The sequence below is a fragment of the Ovis canadensis genome, chromosome 2 (genome assembly GCF_042477335.2).
Source record: "Ovis canadensis isolate MfBH-ARS-UI-01 breed Bighorn chromosome 2, ARS-UI_OviCan_v2, whole genome shotgun sequence".
NCBI lineage: Eukaryota > Metazoa > Chordata > Mammalia > Artiodactyla > Bovidae > Ovis > Ovis canadensis.
The window spans coordinates 244,974,603-244,996,462 of record NC_091246.1 but is presented as its reverse complement, the minus strand read 5'-3'; the positions used below and the strand labels follow the sequence as shown (position 1 = coordinate 244,996,462).

Here is a 21,860-nt window from a genome sequence, read left to right as displayed (position 1 = left end):
TATTTCTATTTCTACATTAGCTAGGCCTCTTGAATCTGTCACCCTCCCTATCTCCCTGGGGCTGTCACTCTTCCTGTGCCCCTGAGGCCTCCAGCCCTCCCAATCTTCTTTCTGACCTCCCTCAGCCATCTCCTGCAGCTTCTCAGCCCTATGCCATGCTGTGTGCTGACCTCAGGGCCTTTGCTGATGTTGTGCGCTCTGCCAGGAAGGCACTGGCTTGCCATCTCTTTCAACTTGGCCTGTTTCTTAAGAACCACCTCTTCTGAGAAGCCTGGCAGCTAATTTCCCCTCACTCTCTTCCCTCAGTCGTTTACTGCTGGGAAAACCCACCAGAGAGGCAGATGCTGACTTGGCCCATTCCTCACTATCTGCCCAACCTAGAGGCTGTGCCCTCGTCTGTCCCCTTCCTGGCCAGGTCTCTCCCTCCTTCCTCTCCTGGATCACGGCCCCCACCCCATGCCATCTCTCAATCAAGTTTAAAGCTTTGTAAATCAAGAGCCTGGCCTTTGAGTCTCTCAAATCCCAGCTCCACCTCCACTAGCTGTGTTTCTCTGGGCAGGTCACTGCACCTCTCTGGACCTGTTTGCTACCTGCAAAAGAGGGATGACGTGATCCCCTGTCTCGTGAGCTGACCTGCCCAGCACATAGTAAGTACTCATCACCCATCAACCTGTGATCAGGATGTCCTGCCTCCCTATTTAGGCAAAGACCCCGAAAACCCTCAGCCTCCTCTTTTTCTCCTCCCTGAACAGTCCCCCACCCTCTGAAAATGATTGATGAAGATAATAAGATCACTAACGTGTATTGACTGTTTATTATTTGCAGTGAAAAGAGATATGTCTGGCACCCAGCAGGTGCTCAATATTGCTTATTATTTGTTTATTTGTTTATCTGGCTGCACCGGGTCTTAGTTACAGCACACCGGATCTTCGATCTTTGTTGCGGCATGCGGGACCTCTAGTTGCCACATGTGCGATCTAGTTCGCCGATAAGGTATCAAACCCAGGGCCCCCGCATTGGGACTGCGGAGTCTTAGCCACTGGGTCACCAGGGAAGTCCCCTCAATATTGCTTATTGAATAAATGAGTTAACCAGTTTAATCCTCAGAATACCCTTTGGGGAGGGCACTATTATTATACCCATTTTACAGACAAGGAAATCAAGGCCCAGAGAGGGTAAGTGACTCGTCATGGTTGGGATTTACACCTAAGCAGCCTGACTCCAGAGCCGAGACCCTCCCTGGCCTCCTCATCTTCACTATTCCCATCTTGATCTGCTCCAAGACCAGCCCCAAGGGCAGGTCCCTTTCTTTCTCTAGGTGGTGAGCCTTCACATCTAGATAGGTGCTCACTGGGCTCCAGATGCAGAGCTCAAACCCTTCACATTTCATCTCATTTGAGCCTCACAAAACGCTATGGAGTCAGTGCCATCATTATTTCCCCATGACAGGTGAGGAGACTGAGAGCGGAGGTCAAATAGCTAAGGCCACACAGGATTCCAAGCCCAAACTGTTTCAACTGCCTCGCATTTTATGCTGTTTCTCTCCCACTTTCTTACACAACTGTTGCTAACTGGTCACACATGCCTGCCTTGTTTTTCCAGTCAGTCAGACGGCAAGCTCTCTGAGGGCTCAGTTTGAAGCCAATGCTTTCTTCAATGTCTCCGTGTCCCCCACCCGCTACCGAGGCCAGCACTGTGGCTGCAGGCCCACGCTCTACAGAGGCTTCCTGACTGCTGACCTGCGCCTCCCAGCCAGGCCCACTTGGACACTCTGCCAGCTTCCCCCACAAAGCAGCTGTTGATTTGTGCGCTCTCTCTGCCCTATGAGATTTGGGCTTGGTGAGCACAGGGCTGGCTCTCCCTTCAACTGAGACTAGAGGCTCCCCGAAGATGCCACATCTCCTGGGAATTCAGGGCTCCCATGTAGAGCATCAAGGGGGTGGGATGGTTAGGGTGGCTCAGAACAAAGACTAATGGATCCCAGTGTTGCAAGTTCCAAGGCTGCTCCACCAGGTACTGGCTGTGTGACCTTGGACAAGTTACTTTACCTTTCTGAGCCTTACTTCTCTGATACGTGAAATAAAGATGATGATAATGCAGCTGGCATGATGACTAAATGAACATCTATTTATAAAGTAAAAGAGTATCTGGGACACAGTTAAGTGCTATGTGTTTGTTAAAGAAATAAAAGTAGACTTCCATCTAGCCACGGAAGGGTCACCCTGGTAAAGTACAGTGCAACTGACAAAGCAAGCCCCAGTTCCAAACAGATAACCGAAGACACTGGGGGAAATGGAAACAGGTGGCAGAGACCTCACGCCTTGGGAAGCCCCTTACGGCAGGGACCCACTCTCCTCCTCTCCCCACATCCTCAAGAGCCAGAGGACCCCATGTCCTGGCCTCTTCAGTCTTCAGGACCTAACCCCCTCTACCCTAAGCCCCAAGCCACTTCCCCTCCCTTCCCTCTACCTATCAACTCTTTCTGTGCAGCCAGATTGATTATAGACAGAGTCCAGGCCCTGCTTTCCCTTTGCTGTGTGACCTTGGACAAGTCACTTAGCCTTGGACAACTCACTTCCTCCTCTCTACAGGGGATAAGAATCCTCCCCTGGAAGGATCTCTGTCCTAGAGATTAACTGATAACTGACATCACACCCATGGATGTGTTCACAGGTATCAGAACATGTGAGTGTCTCACAGGCCTGACCACACGGGATGGGCGAGCTGTTTGGCACCAGGGTGGGGAAGGGAGCTGCCATTTAAAACTGACCCACACTTTATGCAAGTTTCCCCAACGGCCCGTAAGCACCGCTTAGGTTGCAAGCCAAGTGCCCTGTCCTTTTTTTAGTCCACGACCTATGACATAAAAATACAGTTTTGGGGGGACAGGCAGGGGCTTCATGTTGGCCTCTCTTCATGAAGTTACGGCATCTGAGGCCCTGAGGCAGGTCTGAGGGGAGAGGAGGAAGAAGTAGGAGGGGCTACCAGTGAGGGGGAAGGTGAGGGCACTCCTTTGGAGAACTGGGGAGAATGGATAAGACCCCTGGAGTGAGGGATAGAGGGGCAGAGGGGCAGGCCCCCAAGGCCGTCCAGCGCCCCCACTGCCAACTTGGCAGTTGCCTGGCCTGGCCTTCCACCCTTCCGAAAAGGAAGAGGAGCCGGCGGCAGGCAGCAAGTTACGATAGACCATTACCTGCCGTTAATTAATTAAAATAAACAGCAAATTAAATACAGCAAAATTAAAATAGCACAGGAAATTAATTCTCTGCCAGCCCCACCTCACAGGTGAGATTCTTAAAGAGCCCCTTGCAGCCAGGATCCGGGCGGCTGGGGGGGTCACCAGGACTTGCCTTAGACCACAACTCCAGGCAACACCAAGTATCCATGAACCCAGCCACCGTGGGCGTTTACTGGCTCCGCCACCCTGAGATTGGCCTCCTGGCTCCTGAATCTCAAGGGACTCTAAGCCCTGGGCCACATTCCTGAACCCAAGCCCTGCTCCTCTGTCAGTGGGCAAGAAGGGTCCTGATGCCCTCTGGGCCAGGGACTGGGCACTGTGCCCTCCTGGGCACATGGCCCACATCTGCCGCCATACGGGTCAGGGCAGGAGGGAAGAGGGACCTTGGCTTTCTCTTCCGGGCTCCCTCTGGGACTGGAGGTGGGTCCTGGTAGAGACTTCTCCCTCCTGTGCGGGACTCCTGGCCCCTCATTTGGAGTGCCCAGAATCTCCTCTGGGGAACCCCTCATTTTGCTCCTTTCTTTGGCAGAGAATGCTCAGGAAGGAAGCACTGCTGAGGCCCAGAATCCCATGTCCAGCAAAGCCGGCTGGACCAATCCCAGGACACGATACTGGAACTCCCTCCTAAACAAGACTAAACACTTCATCACACAGATGGGGAAACCGAGGTCAGAGAGGGCAAGGCATCTGTTCTCCGTCACCCCATGGCTTCCTGGCAGAGCCTGGAGCTGAGTCTCTAATGGACACATTCCACGTCACCGCCAAAACATGGCATTTCTAGAGTGCAGCTCAGTCCTGTGCTGACCTCCCTCTTAGCCTGGCCACCACGGTCTCGCCTCCATAATCCCATCCCACGACCCCCCTTTCCTGTGTCCCACACAACAGCTGGGTTAGACTCCTTGCCCTTGAGCTGTGGTTCACATGGCTCCTCCTCGCTGAAGCTCCTTCTCCCACCTCTGCCTGCCCAAGTTCAACCCAGCCTCTTTAGGGTCCGGCTCAGTGCCAACTCCTCCAGGAGCCCCCAGAGCCCTCCTTCTCCCTTAACCTTCCAAGGTGCTCCAACCCCACCCCACTCCCCACTCTCTGCTGTCCACGTGAGCTATGGTTGTGGCGTGTGAGCTTCTTGAAGCCGCAGGCCACTGCGCCTCTGGGCCCCAGCACTTGGCACGGTACTCAGCACTCAGTACATGTGCAGTCTCCTCTTCATCTGACGCTCTGCCATGTCCTCCTGCTAAGTATCGTTTATTGAGCATCTACTACAAGCCCAGCCCCCGTCCTGTCCCATCCTCCCATGATGGACCCAGGGCACAGAGGCTGGGTGACTTCCCCGAGATCACAGCTCTGAAGCTCGACCCCTACCATGGGGCCTTGCTCCTAGATGAGTCTCTTTTCCTTCCCACTCACCTCCTCTAGGTCAGACCACTGTCATCTCCGCACCGTGTCCTGTCACTGAAGACTTCCCATGACTCCGTGGGGCCACTGGACAAAATCCAAACCCTTGAGCATGGCCTCTGAGCTCTGTGACATCTGGCTCCTGCCCTCTTGGCAGCAGTTCCTCCAGTCTCTGAACATCACCTTGGTTTCCAGCCTACCATACCCTGATTCACTGGTAGGTCTGGCATATGCTGTTCCCTCTGCCTAGAACACCCGCCCCGTTTCTCCTCCTGTGAATCCCTACTCATGTCTCAACATCGAAGATCAAGGGTTACCTTAACAATCGAGTCAGATGAGACAAGCAGCCAACAAATTGGCCACAAAACCGAGAGCTCGACGAGGGAAGGACCTCTGTCCCCACAGTGTGTGCGTGTGTGTGCTCAAGCCGCTCAGTCGTGTCTGACTCTTTGCGACCCTATGGACTGCAGCCCGCTAGGCTCCTCAGTCCATGGGATTCTCCAGGCAAGAATACTGGAGTGGGTTGCCCTGCCCTCCTCCAAGGGGATCTTCCCGACCCAGGGATCTAACCCGCGTCTCCTGCACTGCCAGCAGATTCTTGATCGCTGAGCCACCAGGGAAGCCCATCTCCACAGTAGCCCCAAAGCTGAACCCCCGATCAGTGCTCCATCAATTCATTCATATACTGAATGAGTTAAATGGACACTCCGTGTATTACTGTTGACTAAACAGAGAAATGACCGAAGAGCGCAAGGCCCCAGTATGCGGGTCTGGAGGTAGAAGCGAAGAGCCTGAGGCCAGGGAGGACGTGATGGAGAGCAGTGACAAACACTTCAGGGGCTGCTCTGCGGCAGAGCCACCCTCTTGGCAGAGGGAGTGTTTGTGAGAGACAGAGGAAGGAAAGTGATGGTGTGAGGGAGGCTCTGAAAGTATGTGTGTGTGTGTGCACGCATGCATGTGAGAAAGTGGTGGGGATGTGTGCGGGGGAGTGTGTGTGTGTGCGCGCTGCATTTGTGAATCAGCCTGTGAGCAGCGGCGAGGAAGGTTGTGCAGGGGCGCACGGACGTGGCTCGTGGGTTTGGGAAGGAGAGCCCGTGTGTTATCCTTGTGATGGGGGTCTGTGTGAGGGGCGAGGGTGTGGGCCATGAAGGCTGTGGTGCTGGGGGCTGTGCGTGCCTGCGGGGGTGGGGGGCAGTGACTGGGGAAGACAACCAGGATGGGGGACACCTGAGGGGGTGTGAGTGAGGAACTGTCAGCGTGTGGGCGTGGAGGGCGTGTGAGCGTGTGCAGAGGAGACGGTGCGCCTGAGAGCGTGCACAATGAGGTAAGGGACGTCAGGCTCTGCTGAGGGTGTGGCTGCCACGGCCTCGGCCACGGGCCTGGCGCCAGAGGTGGGGGCTGGCCCTGGGCCCAGGGTGGGCGGGGGGGCTCTGACTGAGCAGAAGATTCCTCAGAGTTCTCCCCCGAGCCACAGGCGCCAGCTGACCACGTCCCCAGGCAGGCAGGTCGAGCAGGAGGCCCAGCCATGTGTGTGCGCCTCACATGTGTCCACAGCTAAACCTCTGGGCATGTATTTGTCTTTGTCTGTGTCTGGGTGTGCACGCCTGTGCTTGTGTGCGTGCTGCTGGCTGTGTGTCGCTGTCTGTCTTTGTCTCTGTCTGTATCTGGGCCTTTGTCTCGGTGTATGTGGCTGTTGGTCTAGGCCTGCCCACAGGACTGTCTCTGGGGTGGTGTGTGCGTCTAGGTGTATCTGTGTCCGTGGAGCGCTGTGTGTCCTTGAGCTGTGCATGTCTCAGGAGGGCTGCCAGCATGCCCTGGACCGCCTGTTTGCGTCTCTGATGGGTGGCCTTGGTGTGAGTGAGAGAACTGTTGTGCTTTTGAGGCTGTGGGTCTAGACCGCGGGGTACTGCAGTGTGAGTGTGTGCTTGTGTTTCCGTTCGTGAGACTCTCGCCACGCGTGGTAGTGTGGAAATGCTCCTGTGTGCCTGTGGGATGTGTGTTTGTGAGACCAAGGATCTGTGTGTGTGCCTCTGTGTGTGGATGCGTGTGGTGGATGTGAGGGTGTGAGGGGTTTGTCACAGACTGGTGAGCAAGTTAATCTCAGACTCCGTGACACGTGGAATAAAATCACGCTCCCATAATGGGATCATTCGTCTTCCTGTCCAAGGAGAGAACCAACTCTTCACCCTCCGCCCTGGGGGAGCCCGTGGGGCCAGGGCCAGGCTTAGGCCCCCATCCAGACCCCCTTGTGGCCTCAGAACCCCACCCCCACCTCTCCTCTGCCACGCCAGGCCCATTCTGCCTCCAGAGTGCCCTGGTGCCCACTGCGGGCTGGGCTAGGCTCCAGGACATGTGATGGAGCCTTAGAGGCCTGTCCTGGGCCCCCCCAGCCCCACCCACTGCTGAGGAGGGCCCTGCCCCAGATGGAAGGGGGGGGGTGCAGGAAGGAATCTCTGGGCCCCTCCTCCTCCCGGAGGGGAGGGATGAGCTGCAGGCCCGGCCGGGATTTTCCATCTCTCAGCAACAAGATTCCTGGTGAGCAGGCTGCGGGGCTTGGCAGGGCGCCTGCTGGAGACCCGCCCTCACCCGCCAGGACGCCTGGGTCCCTAGGGCCAGGCAGCAGCGGGTTCCCTGGGGAGCTAGGAGGGCCCCAGAACTTGAGGCTATAGCTGTCCATACCTATGGGAAAGCCAGACCCTTCCGGGCTCCAACCCCAACCATCAGCGACGGCTCCCCGGCCCCCCAGGCACAACGCCACCCTTCTCCTGGCGTCTCCCCAGCTGTAGCCTTTGCTTCAGAGGGCCTTTGCGGACCAGCCACCCAGCACCATCCACTCCCTGCCTGAGCCTCTGCACACGGCCAGCCTGGGTTGAAGACCTCACCTCTGGGGTCTGAGGGCTCCCAAGGCCAGGACTATGCTGCTGACCTCATTGGGGCTCCTAAGGACAGGGCTATGTGTCCCGCAGCTGTGACGTCCTGCTTGATCTTAGCATCCCTTCCTCACTGAGCAGTCAAGCACTAGGCGAAGGTTTCAGACCCAAGGCTTGGGAAACTGAGGCAGTGGAGCCTTCTGCGCTGCCTGTCATCATGAAGCAGAGACCACATCCAGGAGTCTAAGACACACACGTTCTTAATTCTGCCCAACAACAGTGGTGGCAGCTCATTCTTCCCCATAGGGGATGCATTTGCAGGATGGGGGAAGCATCTGTTGGAGGCAGAAGGGAATGAATGAGCCAGGTGGACTCCCTCAACCCCCAGCCTTGGACGAGCAGCCGGAGAGCAGGTTTGGTAAGAGATTAAGGTCGAGGAGAAGAGAACCGAGACGCTCCAAGATTTATGAGCCTAATTCTTCTCCCTTAAATTCCCCTCCAAGCCCCCCAGCCCTAGCCTGGTCCCTCCAAGGTCATGCTATGGCCCCAGGCCAATGTCAAGGCCCTAAACCATCCATCAGCTGTTGCCAGGGAGTTTCCACCCCAACAGGTCCCAAAAGGAGGGGGCTCAACTGACATGCAGGGCCCAGATTGATGGGGATGGGGCAAGGCCCTAAAGAAGCAGCCAACAGCCCCCTGTACCCTTCTAGGAGGTAAGGGCTCACAACTTCCAGGGAAGAAGTTAGGCTGGAGGGTGGGGCCCAGGAGGAGGTGACCTCCCAGCCCTGGCACCACACCCAGCCCCGCCCTTCCAACAGGCCAGGAGACCTGGGATCCAGCGGGGGGCCCTATAGTTCACAGGGTGTGTGGCCTTGGGCAGTTGCTGGTCCTCTCCAGACCTCAGCCTCCCCACCACATGACGCAGGAAGTGGTTCAGATCCCAGGTGTCCCCCCTTTAGCTCCGCTCCTCAGTGCTAAGACTTGACCTCTCTCTAGTCCAGGGCTGTCACCGAGAATCTGGGCCAGATGGGGTGAGGCCTCATGGTTACCTGGAGGAGTCCCTGAAGGCACCCAACTCAGAGCTGAAGAGCCTGGTGATTCCCCCCACTCAACCATGCGTCTGTTTTCCAGAAGAGTGAAACTGAGGCCCTGAGAGAGGCTTGGGGTCTGCACCAAGACCTGAGCTTTATTGGTGGGATGGTTAAGAGCATGTGCTCCGGGGTCAGAAAGACCTAGATTAAAATGCCAGCTGCAGCAAACACTTGCTGTGTGAAGTCCCTTGCCTTCTCAGCCTCAGATCCCTCATCTGTAAAATGGGCAATAGTGCCTCCCTCCTATGGGCTATTGAGTTGAAATGAGAAAAGATGCACGTAATGGGCTCAGCCAGTGTAGCAAACGCTTCGACAATGGTAGCTATCCTGACTGTGGGTAGTATTAACGCAAGGCCAAGTGGCCAGTGGGGAAGAGAAGGAGGGGTCCCGACCTGGCTCATCCTCCGGCCCAGGAGGGCCAGCCAAATTCCTCGAAGCCCCCCAGCTGTCTCCCTGATTCGTTAAAGGCCTCTCATTAGTGAGCCTGGGCACCTGCCCCTCCACACGTAATAAGCCTCATTAGTATCTTAGCCCCAAGCTCTGAGCCCAGAGTCTGTGCATGTGCACACGCGTGCGGGTGGGGGGCAGCAACAGGCCACCAGCCAGGAGGCAGCATCCCCGCCAACCACACCCCCTGCCTGTCATCAGCAGGGCCCGTCACCACCCAGCTTGTCACCTGCCTGCCTCGCACCCGCACCACCTGTCACCCACCCAGCTCGTCACCCACCCAGCCCATCACCTGCACCACCTGTCACCCGCCCCGCCTGTCACTGGAGCTGCCTGACAGGCATCTGGGTGGGGGGACAGGAGATGGGGAGGAGAAGACCACAGGGGTGTGGAGCTGGGGGCCCCAGAGACCCTGTAGGACCCCCACTTCAGCTCGGCATCCTGCAGCATCGCCATGGCAACCTCTCAGCCGCAACCACTTTCCCAAACATCCCCCACCCCACACACCACCGCCCCCCCCCAGGCCCTGCTCTTAGCTGAGCTGAGGCTGAGAAGAGTCTTGAGTGACAGCAGAACGGGGCAGGAAGGAGGCACTCATCAGCTGGCTGGCCTTGGCCATCCTGCCCTCCCTGGACTCGGTTACTCCATCTGCAAAATGGAGGGGCTGGGGACGGGGGAGGTTCCTGTATGGCCAGTCACTCCTTCCCAGCCTGGATGTGCTGAGCCAGTGGCCAGTCAACCTGTGAAGCCTGGAGGGGAGGTGGGCGGGGTACAAGAGGACAGGGGATTCTAGGTTCTTCCACATGCCTTTGCCCCTGGTCCAGTCCAGAGAGGCTAGACCTCTGGCCCAAGCTCACACAGCCAAAGAAGAGGAGCAAGCTGCAAGGGAGAGGACCGCCAGCTGGAGCCGATGCCCCCATGGGGTGACCCAAGGTGATGGGGGGGGGTGCTGAGTTGGCCCCCACCTCCAAGCTGCTTTATTTATAAAACCCAGCGCTCCAGGCCCAGCAACAGCTGCAGTGCTGCCCCTCCAGGGGGCACAGGCCGCAGCGGAAGGGAAGGGTGGTGCCTCCCCCAGGAGAGGGGCGCCCTGGGATCCCAGGCTCCCTCCACCACTGGCCGGGGCAGGGGCTGAGGTGGGAAGGGGGCATCAGCCCGTTCTTTCCCTCCCTGCCCCCATCCTCTCCTCCAGGCAGGCGGCGATAGGATTACTTCTGCATGACTGCCTGCTCCACAGGGTTCCTGAGACCCTCCTGCCTGCAGCAATCTTTAAAATTCCTCCAGCCCGGCCTTGCTCCCTTTCTCCCCACGGTGAAGGCTCCAGCTCCTACTGCAGTGTGCCCGCGGCCACCACCGCCGAGACTGCTGGAGGCCCAGGTCCCTGGACCCATCCTTGGGGTGTAGCCCTGTGTCCCCTCGGAGCCCCTGAGACCCAGGCCCTGGCCCATCCCCTCTGGCCCCTGGTGCCCCTCCAGCCCCGTAGGGCGCGGCTCAAGCTGGGGTCGGGCCTGCCAGTGGCGCCAGGGCAGGAACATATGCGCAAACACACCTGGTGGGTTTTGACGTGCCTGCTCTCGTCCTCTGCTGCCAAAAACCCCAATGTCCCCACCTCTGTTCTAACCGCCCCCTCCCTACCTCACCAATTCCTTGCTACCCCTGGGGTGGGCAGACAGCTGGGCCAGGCCAGTGCCTGTGTCTCCCCAGGGCTTAAGAGGCAGGCAGGAGATCGATCCACTGAATTTTTTAAGGCTCTAATGGAGCCTGCATCCCAAGACTTGGGGCCTGGGACGCGGGCGATGTCTCAGGGACCCCTCCCTCGGCACTGCAGTTGCTTCCTCTTTTAGGTCTACAGGGTCAGAGCACCTTGCCAGGAGCCTTCCCCCAGCAAGAGAGGAGGCACGAGGGGCCCCTGGGGAAGAGGTGGGGTTGGGGGGCTGTGAGCAATACCCAGAACCCCCCCACCCCAATCTCCTCAGCCCTAATGCAGGCAGAAGCAGCTCAGCCTCTAAATCACTTCCCTCACGCTGCCCTCTGAGGCGGATTCTGTGCATCTGTAATTAGGGGGTGGAACAGATGGTGGAGATTCCGTTTAAAATCATGCATCTAGTAAAGTAACCTTCACTGTCGGAACTGACTCCCAGGGAGACCGAGCCCCAAGCCCGGATCTGGTTGGGGGGGGTGGTGTTTGGGGAGGAGGTATCAGGTTAAGCCAGCACCTTCCCCATCTTTTTCCCTGAAGTCCCAGGCCTGATGTCCCCCTTCAGGTGAGCCAGGGAGGAGGGGGATTTGGCAAGCACCTGACAAAGTGCAGGCTGGGGGTAAATCCCCCTGCCCAGCCCCGCCCCCCACCACCACCATACATGCCAGAGTCAGGGCAGGGCTGGGTACTCAGAGTTCTTGGCTGAGAGACCAGGATGACCAGGTGCCAAGAGCCCCCAAAGAGGCCTCAAACCCCCAAAGCCCAGGCCAGGGTGCCCAGAGCACAGGGTCTTGGGTGGGGCAGCTTTGAACCAGATGTACAGCCTCACTGTCCAGGAATGAAAGGCCTGGGGCAATGAGGCGGGGTGGAGATGCCTCCCCAGGCAGAGGAGGCACTGGGAAGTGGGGGAGGACCGGGCAGCAGAGAAAGAGAGACAGCACAGAAGAGTGGGCCAGTGTGTGTGTGTGTGTGTGCGTGCGTGTGCGTGCATGTGTGTGCAAGGCTGAGGCTATCCAGAGAGGGTTTGGTGGGCAGGGGGTGGGGGGGGGAGGGGGGAGTTGGGAAGAACAAGGGAAGCTGTGCTGGAATGTGCGCCAGTGGGAGCAAGGCCTGCAGGCTGAGGTGGGGGTGTGGGGGTGCAGGCGGTGCAGGGTAGAGCTGCTCTGAGGGGTGAATGGGTGCAGGGCTGTGACGGAGCTGTGTGTGTGTGTGTGTCTGTGTGTGTGTGTGTGTGTCTGTGTGTGTGTGTGTACGAGTGCAGGACTGGTCTTTGGAGAGAGCTGGAGGCTGTCCCTGGACCCTTGGATGGCAGAGCAAGGTGCTGGAGCTGGAGCTTGTTGGGGATTTACAGAGGACCGCTTGTTTGAGATGTTGTGGACCTGGGTTGTGTGTGTTGCACATGCATGCCCAGGAAGGTATGAGAAGCTGGGGGGACACTGCCTGTTTAAACATACAGTAGAACTGAAGCCATATTTGTGTGTCTGGGGTGAATGGCGTGGCCACAGGAGGCGTTGCCGTTTGAGTGGTTGTTGCGGCAGCCTGCATGAGGCAGTGTGCGTGTTTGTGTCTGTGTCTGTGTGAGGAGTGGGAGCTGTGAGTTCGGAAAGGTGTAGGGAGGTGTACTGGGGTGTCTATGGACATGCTGGGCTCCAGCTGGGGGAAACGTCAGGGCTGTAGGGAGAGTCCGTGGTTATCTTGTTAGGTATTGGGGCTCTGAGAGTCTGGGTGTGTGGGAGGTATTAGGGCTGGAGTAGGGCCCTGGGTTTATCTGGGGAGGTGCTGGGGTTAGAGAGGGGAGTTGATATGTTTCAGGATGTGGTAGAAGCCATGTGTGTGTGTGTTGGGGTGTTTGGGGATATGTTGGGGTTCATAAAAATCTGGGTTTTCAGTACTAGAGCTGTGACTATGTGTGTGGGGGGGGTAGGCGTGTGGTGGTGGTGTGTTGAGGCTGAGAATGCACAGGGCAGCAGATATGAGGAAGGTGTTGGAATGTGGAGCGGTTGTGTGTTTGTGGAGAAGCTGGGCTGTGTGTTTGGGGTGTTGCCGCTGTGAGTGGGGAAGTAGCTGTATACTCAGGAGGTGTGAGGGGCTGCAGTTGGGGCCCATCCGGCTGCCCCGACAGGTGGGGGGGCTGCAGGGTGAAGTGGGATACCCCTCTGAGGAGATGAAGGGCAGAGTCCTGGCCTTTGCTCAGGGACCCACCTGGGGGCTGCCTGCTGCTGGAACTCCTCTGCTGGGGCAGGGGGGTGCCTGCCCGCCCTCAGACCCCCGTGTGGGGGTGTTGAGACCAGCTGTCCATCTGTCTCAGCCTGTGCCCGGCCAGGCCGGAGGAGCAGAGCCGCCTCCTCGCTCCCCGGGGTGGGGGGCGGGCAGCAGCGGATCCCAGCCCACCCATCTGCCTTCAGATGGTCGAGGCAGGAGCCTCCACAAAGCTGCCTGGAGGGCATCACTGTGTTTGAAGAGACACAGGCTGGGGGCTGGGGTTCTGCAGAGAAAACAGCCTTCATGGAGGCTCCTCTGAAAACCACCGACGCCAGGAGGGAGAGCAGGGGAGGGTCTGTCTGTCCTTGGGCGTCTGTGTGGGTCAGCGCCTGACTGCGCCTTGGAGCCCCTTCTTCGCATGTGTTCATGGCGGCAGCCTTGCCTTGGAAAACAGCCCTCCCTCCAAGCCAGGCTCCATACTCACAGGTTCACACAGGCAGCTACCCCTCACACATGCACCCTGCCTACACTCCCGTACACACAGCCCCCTCACCTTCACACCTGCAGAACAGTGCACCCTGGCACACGTGTACCTGCACCCCAGGGTCCCGGTCCTTGCATACGCGTGCCCATCACACCCACCCCACACTGCAAAGCCAGGTACGACCACACACACCTGTCACATATACATGCCTACACACATATATACCTGACAAGCAGCGATCACACCCACACGCCACACTCCTCGGATCTCCCTGTCACACCCATAGCCCATCTCACTCTCACATGCATTCAGTCTCTCATACACACCGTAACAGACACGCGCCATCCCTTACACCTGCATGTATGTGCCCAGGTTCACACATGTGCACACACGCATGCACACACATTCTTACCAACTCTCAGCTCTTTCACACCAGCCAGCTGATCAGTGTTCAGGACAGGCCTTGTCACTTCCCAGGAGGGCTCCCACCAGCTCAGAGGGGCTCCACTCCACTCAGCCAAGTCAGAGTAGGGGGTAAACCCCCTCCCCTGCACCCACAACACCATGGCTCCCTGGGAACCCTGATCTTCCCCTCCAGAAAGTATCCTCTCTCTGCTGTGGGATGACTGCTGCTGTTGTGTGAGTGTGACTGTGTATGGGGGTAGGAACAGGTCCTGAGAACCCACGATGAGTCCTGGGTGTCACTGCCCATGTGGGTAAAAAGCCCAGGGACAAGTCCACCGGGTTCTGTCTGTGAGATTCAAGAGGAGTGCGAGAGCCACAAAACGTGTGTTTGTGAGTGTGTGTGAGGCCAGGCCTGTGTGGACAGGTATGAGTATGGGGCGGGGGGTGCACTATATGAAAAGACACACACCCAGTGAGTGGGGAGGATTCTGGAATATTTCCTGAGACAAGAGGTATGTACATCTGTGAACAGGGGTCAGGGCCAGGAGAGGTGCCCTCTGAGACTCCCTGCCCCCACAAAGAGATCAACAGGGAGGGTCTCTGGGATCTGGCGAGTGTGTGTGTGTGTGTGTGTGTTTCTTTCTCTCTTCCTCTCTCTCCCTTCCTGACCTCTTTAGCAGCTGGAAACTGAGCTGGGGGTGGAAGGAATGGAGACTTGGCTGGCCTGGGGGTTTGGGGAGGGAAGCAGGAGAAAACACCTTCCAGATTCTCATCAAATCCTTGTTTGTGGTTTGCAGCCTCCAGCCTCTCTTTCTCTCAGTCTGGGTTTCCCCCTCTCTCTTTATCTCTTCCTGCCTCTCACTCTCTCCCCGTATCTCTCCTTCTCCCATCTCAGTCACCTTGTCTCCTTCCTTGGATCTCCGTCTCCAAGTCTCTTGTCTGTTTCTCTCTCCCCAGACCCTTCCATGCTTCTGACTCCTCTCTCTGCCAGCACCTCTGTCTGTCCGTCTCCCTGTCCTGGTCCATCTGTCCGTCTCTCTCTGCCTGCCTGTGCGTGGGTGTCTGTGTCCATCTGCTCCGCCACCCATCTGTCTGGTTGTCTGTGCAAGTCCTTTGGAGGGTACCCGCTCGCTCACCAAGGCACCCTCCCCCAGGTCAGCAAAGGCCTCTCCTGGCTCAGAGGGTGAGGAGGGGGGTGCAGAGCTGCAGCTTCTGGAAGCTTCAGGAGCAGCTGGGCTGAGCTGGGAGTTCGGGGCCAGCCAGCTGCAGAAGCGGTCCCTCCCCTGGGCTCCCAAGCCAAGGACCCCAGAGCAGAGAGGAGAGAAAGCAGGGCCTCTTGCAGCTGAGAGAGAGAGAGAGAGAGAGTGTGTGTGTGTGTCTGTGTGTCTGTGTGTCTGTGTGTGTGTGTGTGTGTGTGTGTATACAGGAGGCAGGGGGCCTCACTTTGCCCTCATTTCACCATTTCCCCCCCAACGCCAGGTCCTGGAGGAGAGGAAGCTTCTATGCCCACCTTCCTCATCCCCTCACCCATGCAAGAGACACTAGGGGATACAGGAGGGAAGGGTTGGGGGATGCCAGGCCTTGGCTAAAGGAGCGGCTGGAGCCGCAGCTTCCTATCAGCTGGGTGGGAGGGGGGCTCCCTTCCAGGGAGTCCCTGGGGACCCCTCCAGTCCTGGTCCCAGCTCCAGACACGACACGAGGGGCTGCACATGCAGTTCTCATCAGCTCTGCAGGGACCATTCCCACCTCCCTGCTGCCCCAGAGCCTCTGACCCACAGGGATACGGCAGGCAGAGTTGGGGGTGGGTGGGTGGAAGTCACTCGAATGTCTCCCCCCTTCCCCAAATGGAGGCTGGTTCTGGACACGTAGAGATCATTGCCCTGTCGAGGCACTGGCCATCCTGAGAGACCACAGGCCGTCCACCTACCACAGCCAGCCCAGCGCCTCACACCCACATATACACACACTGCCCCCCCAGCACTCACAGCCCAATGCCCCCACTCTGTGGCCCAGCGACTCAAGAGGGCTGAATAGGAACCCAACCCCAGAGACTTGCCCCCTACCCCGACTCAAGAGGGCTGAATAGGAACCCAACCCCAGAGACTTGCCCCCTACCCCGACTGGCAGCGGCCTCCAACAGGGTCTCTAGGCAGGGAGCCAGCAGCTGCAGGAGGTAGCCCTCAGACCCCTCTCAGGAGGCTCTGTTGCCCCTACTCCCTCTCTGAGAAGAGCTCCCTCCGGATCTCATGCTAGATGGGCAAACTGAGGAAGGGAAGGGGACGACACAGTCAGGAGCTCCTGAGACCCTGGGGTGGGGCCACAGATGCCAAGAGGGACCTGCAGGGGCAGGACCTGGCTCCTTCCTGACCCGCCGTGGGCAGAGTCCATGTTGGCTGCACCCTCCGCAGGGCGCACAGCCCTGCGCAGCCCTGCCGCTGGGCCGGGGCCAGGGGCTGGCTCCCTCCCTCCAGAGCTCTCCTTGCCCCTGGCTGGGCCCCCTCCCTCTCCTCGCTTCGGAGCAGCCCTCCCTGCCCTCTCCCTCCCAGCTCTGGCTCTCTCATCCTCAGCTCTTGGAAGCCTGACTCACTGTTTCCCTCCTCTCTCCCCTCCCTCTCTCTCTCCCTCCCGGCAGGCAGCGGCGCCTCCCCCTCCCCTGGGGGGGCCCTGGCCACAAGGGTGCCCGCCTGCTCCTCTCCCCAGGCTCTGGCCCCCACCCCCGCGCACCCAGGAGGCCCCCCTGCAGCTGTTCCAACTCTCTAACTACAGAGAGGTAGAGGGAAAGAGCCTAGGTCCCAGATCTGGCTCTGCCGCCTCTGACCCCTGGCAAGCAGGGGCTGGGGGATGCTCTCTAGACTGGGTTTCCTCCCGTCAAACAAGGGGTGGGGGATGCAGTTGCATGGGACCCTGGTGCCTCTAATGTTCCTGATGCTCCCCGCTTTTAAAATCCTAATGCCTCCTGGTGCAGAGCGCCCACAATCTGTGGGGCGCTGTACCTGCCTCCGGCCCCGCCCCCAGGTCCAAAAAAGAGCCAGGCTCCAGCCGCAGACATCTGGGCAAAGCAGTGGGGGAGACCCTGCCCTGTGGGGCAGCAGCCTCAGTCTAGTGACCCTTGGAATCCCCCGGTCTTCCCATTCTCCCTCCTCCTGTGGGAGTCCTCCCTTCTCCCCCTCCCACCTGTCTGTCCTCCTCCCTCTTCCCTGAGACATTTGCTTGTCTCGCCTCCAAACACAATCCTAGCAGCATTTGATCTTGGGCGAGAGGCTCTCAAGTGCCCGCTCATTTCGGGCTTTGAGATGGGGAGTGGCACACGCCTAGGCCTTCTAGGTACCCTGGACGCCCCGTCTCCTGGGGTTTGATCCTGGCTCCTCCTGACTGTTTTCTCTGCTCCCCCTCTCCGCGCTTCCCCCTATCATCATCTTTCCCTCTCTCCACCTCGCGTGACTGTCTGGGTCTCTTTCCTCCCCACCTCCCCCTACCCCAGCTCTCTCCCTGGGGGGCCCATCTGCTGACATTAGCAACAATGTTGCCCTTGCTTTCCCGCCTCCTTCAGTTCCCAGCTCCACCCCATCCTGGCTTCCCCCTCTCCGGCTCCGTCCCAAGAGACCCAGGGGACCCAGCAACTGAGCTGGGCTCCATCCCATAATACCGAGTCTGCTTGACCTCACGAATCAGACCAGAAGCGCCTGGGCATCTGGTACGAAGAAGGCAGGGCACCCTGTGGTCTTGGGTGGCTGGCATGAGACACAGAGCTCTGTATTCCACAAACCAAAAAAAAAAAAAGTTGACCTGGGGTGGGGCAGAGAGAAGAGGGGAAGTGGAGGGGATCAGGTTTGCCTGGAGGAAGCCCCTGTCCAATGAGGAACAGAAGCGACAGGAGGCACTGGCTCCAGCCAATGCTCCAGGCTGACCTGAAAACTAGCAATGTCCCTTGGGGGCTCTGCCAGGGTCCGTAGCAGCAAATCCCACCCCCCCCCCCTTGAAAAAGGGTCCTGCCCCTCAAGCCTCCAGCACAGGCACACCAAGCAGGTCAAGATCCCATCTCTTAATCTCCTTGAGAGTCCAAATCCATCCTCTCTACAACACACCTCCACTTAGCTCAGCAGGGGGTTCCAGAAGCCTCCCAGCCAAAATCTAACCAGGTGGAATGTGGAGGGGGGAACAAATCCCCCAGCTCCCAAGCCCCCTCACCAAAGGCCCCATCGAAGGCTGGAGAGCAAGGCAACAGTCTTGGAAACCACACACCTCCAAACTGAGAAGCACTGCTGTCCATCACGGCACCTGGGGGTGCTGGGGCTCCGGGCCCCCACGACCCTGTTCCAGACCCCCCAGCCCAGCAAACATAATAAACAGCAAGCTCTTTTTCTTTATGACACCAAATTCCTCCAAGCCCAACAGCTCCTTCCATCACTACCTCAGCCATAGATCACATTAAAAACTCACAGAGGGCAACTTAAACACATCACATTTGTTTCTCTCTATATTATTTCAAAAGTAACGGCATTAAAAATGGATTTTACTACAGAAAATAAATATCAGCACGTGGGCCAGGAGCCCAGGAAGGGGGAGAGAGCCCACCAGGAGAACGTCCCGAGGGCTTGGGCACAGCTTAGGCGCTGACCAAGGAGGTGGCCGAAAGAACAGATTAGGGGGAGTGGGGTGGGGGGGGGATGCCTGGGGAGGGGGCAATGCCTGCCCACCTGGGCACCTGCCCCAATCCCAGACAGAGAGGGACAAGAATCACCAATTTGAACTGGTGCCCACTGGCCCCCAAAAACTCATGCCCTCACTGATCTCTGCAACCTCTGGAGGGTAGGAGCTTTGGGGCAAGAAGTTCATTCGTCTCTGGGGGTTATTCCAACTATTGACACAGCAGAAGAGAAAAAAAAAAGAATTCAACTTACTATCCAGTTTGATTTTCCATTACTATAAAAATAAATATACATCTGTTCAAAGGAGAGAGATGGCAAGCTGCAGGCACATGCCACCTAGGGGGGTCCCCCACAGCTCACCACCACAACCCAGCCTGCCCCCAATAGGCAGGCGGTGGGGTGGGGGTGGGGGTGTGGGTTGGGGGTGTGGACTGACTGGTAATCTTTCACTTACAGCCCCAGCTCACACAGCTACACACACTGGGCCACACGGAACAGGAACAAGCCAACAATAGAAACACCCCAAATGCTCCTGGCAGGACTCTGCCCAGGCCCGGGCACATGCCCCCGCCCCGCCGGCGGCGGCGGCGGCGGCGGCGGCGGCGGCGGCGGCAGCAGCAGCAGCAGCGGCGGACAAAATGTGGCCACCCTGACCCAGAGGCAAAGCTTGTCCTCACACCCTGAGCTCTGCCCAGGGAGCTGGGGCCAAGTCCCGCCTGACACCAACTGGTCCGGCGGGAAACGCCTGCCCAGCCAGACAGGCATAGGCCCCCCAAGGGTCCCTCCTTGTGCTCAGGGACCAGGCTGGTGCAGGCTGGCCCTGCCTCCCAGGGTGACGCCTGGGCCCAAATTCAGCTGGCCCTGCCAGTCAGGCACTTGGTGCAGAACCCAGGGCACTAGGCTCAGCCCCTCACAGCCCAGCCCCCGGGGCCCCCAAGCTAGCAGGGAGGGGGGACTCCCCACCCTTCCACATCTGGCCCCGGCCCCCAGGGTCTGCGGTAGAGAATTCCCGCCCCCGCTGCTCTCCGTCTCCCTCCTCCTGCTCGGTGCCCGCTGCCCGCCTCGGGGACAGCCCCAGCTCCCGCCTCGGGCCAGCAAGGCCCACATCCTTCCTCCCTCGGCCGGCCCCTGCGCCTGGCAGGAGGCTGGGGGGTCAGGCTGCTGGGGAACCCCTCCGGCTCCCATCAGTCTTCATCCCCAGCCCCCAAACTCTCTGGGTTGCCGTCCCTTTTCCTGTAGAACAGGAAACAAGGTTATTTCCTAGACTCGGAGCCAGCCCCCTGCCCCTCTGGCTCTGCCCGGGGACCAAGACCCAGCAGGGGAATGCGCCCGGAGCCAGAAAGCGGAGGGATTCAGCGATTCACCCCCCAGCGACTGGCCCAGGGGGCTGACAGCTGTCACTCAGCACCCCAAGCCCTGGGGAAGAGGGGGCCCCCGATTCAATCAGAGCCTCAGAGGAAACGCATTGATGGGCGATTATTTATTTATTTATGCAAAAGTGAGCCGACTTTGTTCGCCAGGTAACCGGGCACGCGGCCCAACCCCTCCGGCCCCGGCCGCCCCCAAATCCCTCCTCCGCCCCACACCCCCTCCGGGTCATTAGGTCCCCGCCCCTCAACTCCCAGAGCACAAGCGGAACCTTGGGATTTGGGGGTTGGAGGGGAGGGGCTTCTCCCCTCCGCAGTCTCCCCCTTTCCCAGCGCCGTTCCTAAAATCCAGCCTTGTTCTCCGCTCCCACGGTCCCCCCCTTCACCCCCCCCCCTACATTCTCAGCAAGCTGGAGAGCAAATTGCAGTTTTAAATCCAAAGACGGAGGGAGGGGGAAGGAGGAGGGGGCGCGCGGCAGCGCTGGGCGCGCACCTCGCCCCCGAGCCGGGGGAGCCGCGGGGCGGCCAGGAAACCCGAGAACCCCCCCTCCCCGCCCCCCCTTCTCGTCCACCTCCCCCTCCCCCTTCCCGGCGCTGCCTGCCAGGCTTCGAGCCGAGCCCAGCCGAGCCGCGGGCCCCGGTGGAAACAAAGACCGATCGCACCGCGGGCACCGCAGCCACGGGGTCCGGCGGACCGGACCGGGGCGCGCGGAGGGGGCGCGGGGCCCCCCCGGTGCGCTGCACAAAAGAGCCCGGCCGGCCGGTCCCCAGCGGGGGTCTAGGGCCGGGGAGGAGGCGCCACTCACCGGAGTGCTGGGCTGCCGGCTCCGTGGGTCCGAGCCAGGCGAGGGGCTTCGGGGGGCGTCTGTTTTCCGGCGGCGGCAGCGACGCGGGCGCCCGGCAGCTGGGGAGAGGAGTCGTGGAGGAGCCTTGAGCCGCCCGCCGTTGCTGACAGCATGGCTCGCGCCTCGGCTCACATTCTCCGCCGCTAACTCCGCTGGACCCGGCCCCCCAGCTCCCGCGGCGCCCCCCACCTCGATCACTCCTTCGTTCTCTCTCTGCGCCCCCTTGCTCCCCCCACCGCCACCACCGCGCACACACTCTCACAGCCCTGGACACCCCCACCCCCACCCCCCCCAATTGCAAACCTGGGAGGGAACGCGCCCCGCGTAGTCCTCCTCCTGCTCCTCCTCCTCCGCCCTCCTCCCTCCCGCTCTCTTCTGGCTGTCTGTCTGTCCCTCTGACTGTCTCAATCTCTCGCTCCCTCTGCCTTTCTCTGCTCTCAGAGCTGGGTGGGAAAAGGAAATGAGGACAGAAAGCAGACGCTGGCTTTGGGTGGTGGTAGCTGGATTCCCTCTCTCCCTCCCTCCCCCTCCTCCCCTCCCTCCTCCTGCCTTCTGCTCTCTCCGCGGCGAGCGGGGCTGAGCGCAGCCTGGCGGGTGGCTCCCGTTGCCCGCCCGCCCGCCTGTCTGTCTGTCTGGTCTGCCTCGCTCGCTCCCTCCCCTCGCCGTCTCTCGCCCTCGCCCTGCCTGCCTGCCTGCCTGCCTCTCTCCGTCTCCGCCGCCGCCGCCGCTGCCTCTGCGAGCTCGCCTTACCTTCGCCGCTCACCATCCGGAACCCCAGGGGGGAGCGCGCGCGCGGCTCGCCGGGACTTGTAGTCCCCGCCTCGGCCGCTCCGCGCGCGGAGCGGGCGGGGCGGCGCCGGCAGCTCCGACGGCGCGGCCGGGAGCCCGCAGGGGGCACCCAGCGCCCGACCCTCGCGCGCTTCCTCTTTTACCGAAGGGGGATTGCGTTCTTCCCCAAGGATCACCAACGTTCCCCACCTTCCTCGTCCCGCTGCGGGGGGCTTTGGCCGGAGCGGAGGTTGCGGGTGGGAGTGAAGGGGCGTGGTCTGAGAATGGAAAGAGTAGAATGGGGGAATCGAGGGACTAGCTAAAAGGGCTTGAGACTTTCTGGGGGCGTCCCAATTAAATGAGAGAGGAAGCGGTAAGAGGAGACGGTCGGCTCCCTGAATCT

General features: G+C 59.6%; 1 protein-coding gene across 4 annotated transcripts in view; it reads right to left on the bottom strand.

Moving 5' to 3' along the window:
• The window catches only part of AHDC1 (AT-hook DNA binding motif containing 1), a 65,005-nt gene extending 43,542 nt beyond the window's left edge, over nucleotides 1-21,463 (bottom strand). For 3 of the 4 annotated variants that reach the window (XR_011254752.1, XM_069578906.1, XM_069578902.1), the window contains exons 1-2: nucleotides 20,993-21,424; nucleotides 20,651-20,748 (exon numbers count right to left, since the gene is read on the bottom strand). The gene's annotated coding sequence lies outside the window, so the exon portion shown is untranslated. The other variant, XM_069578903.1, reaches the window with a different exon arrangement.
• Nucleotides 21,464-21,860: the final 397 nt, after the last annotated feature.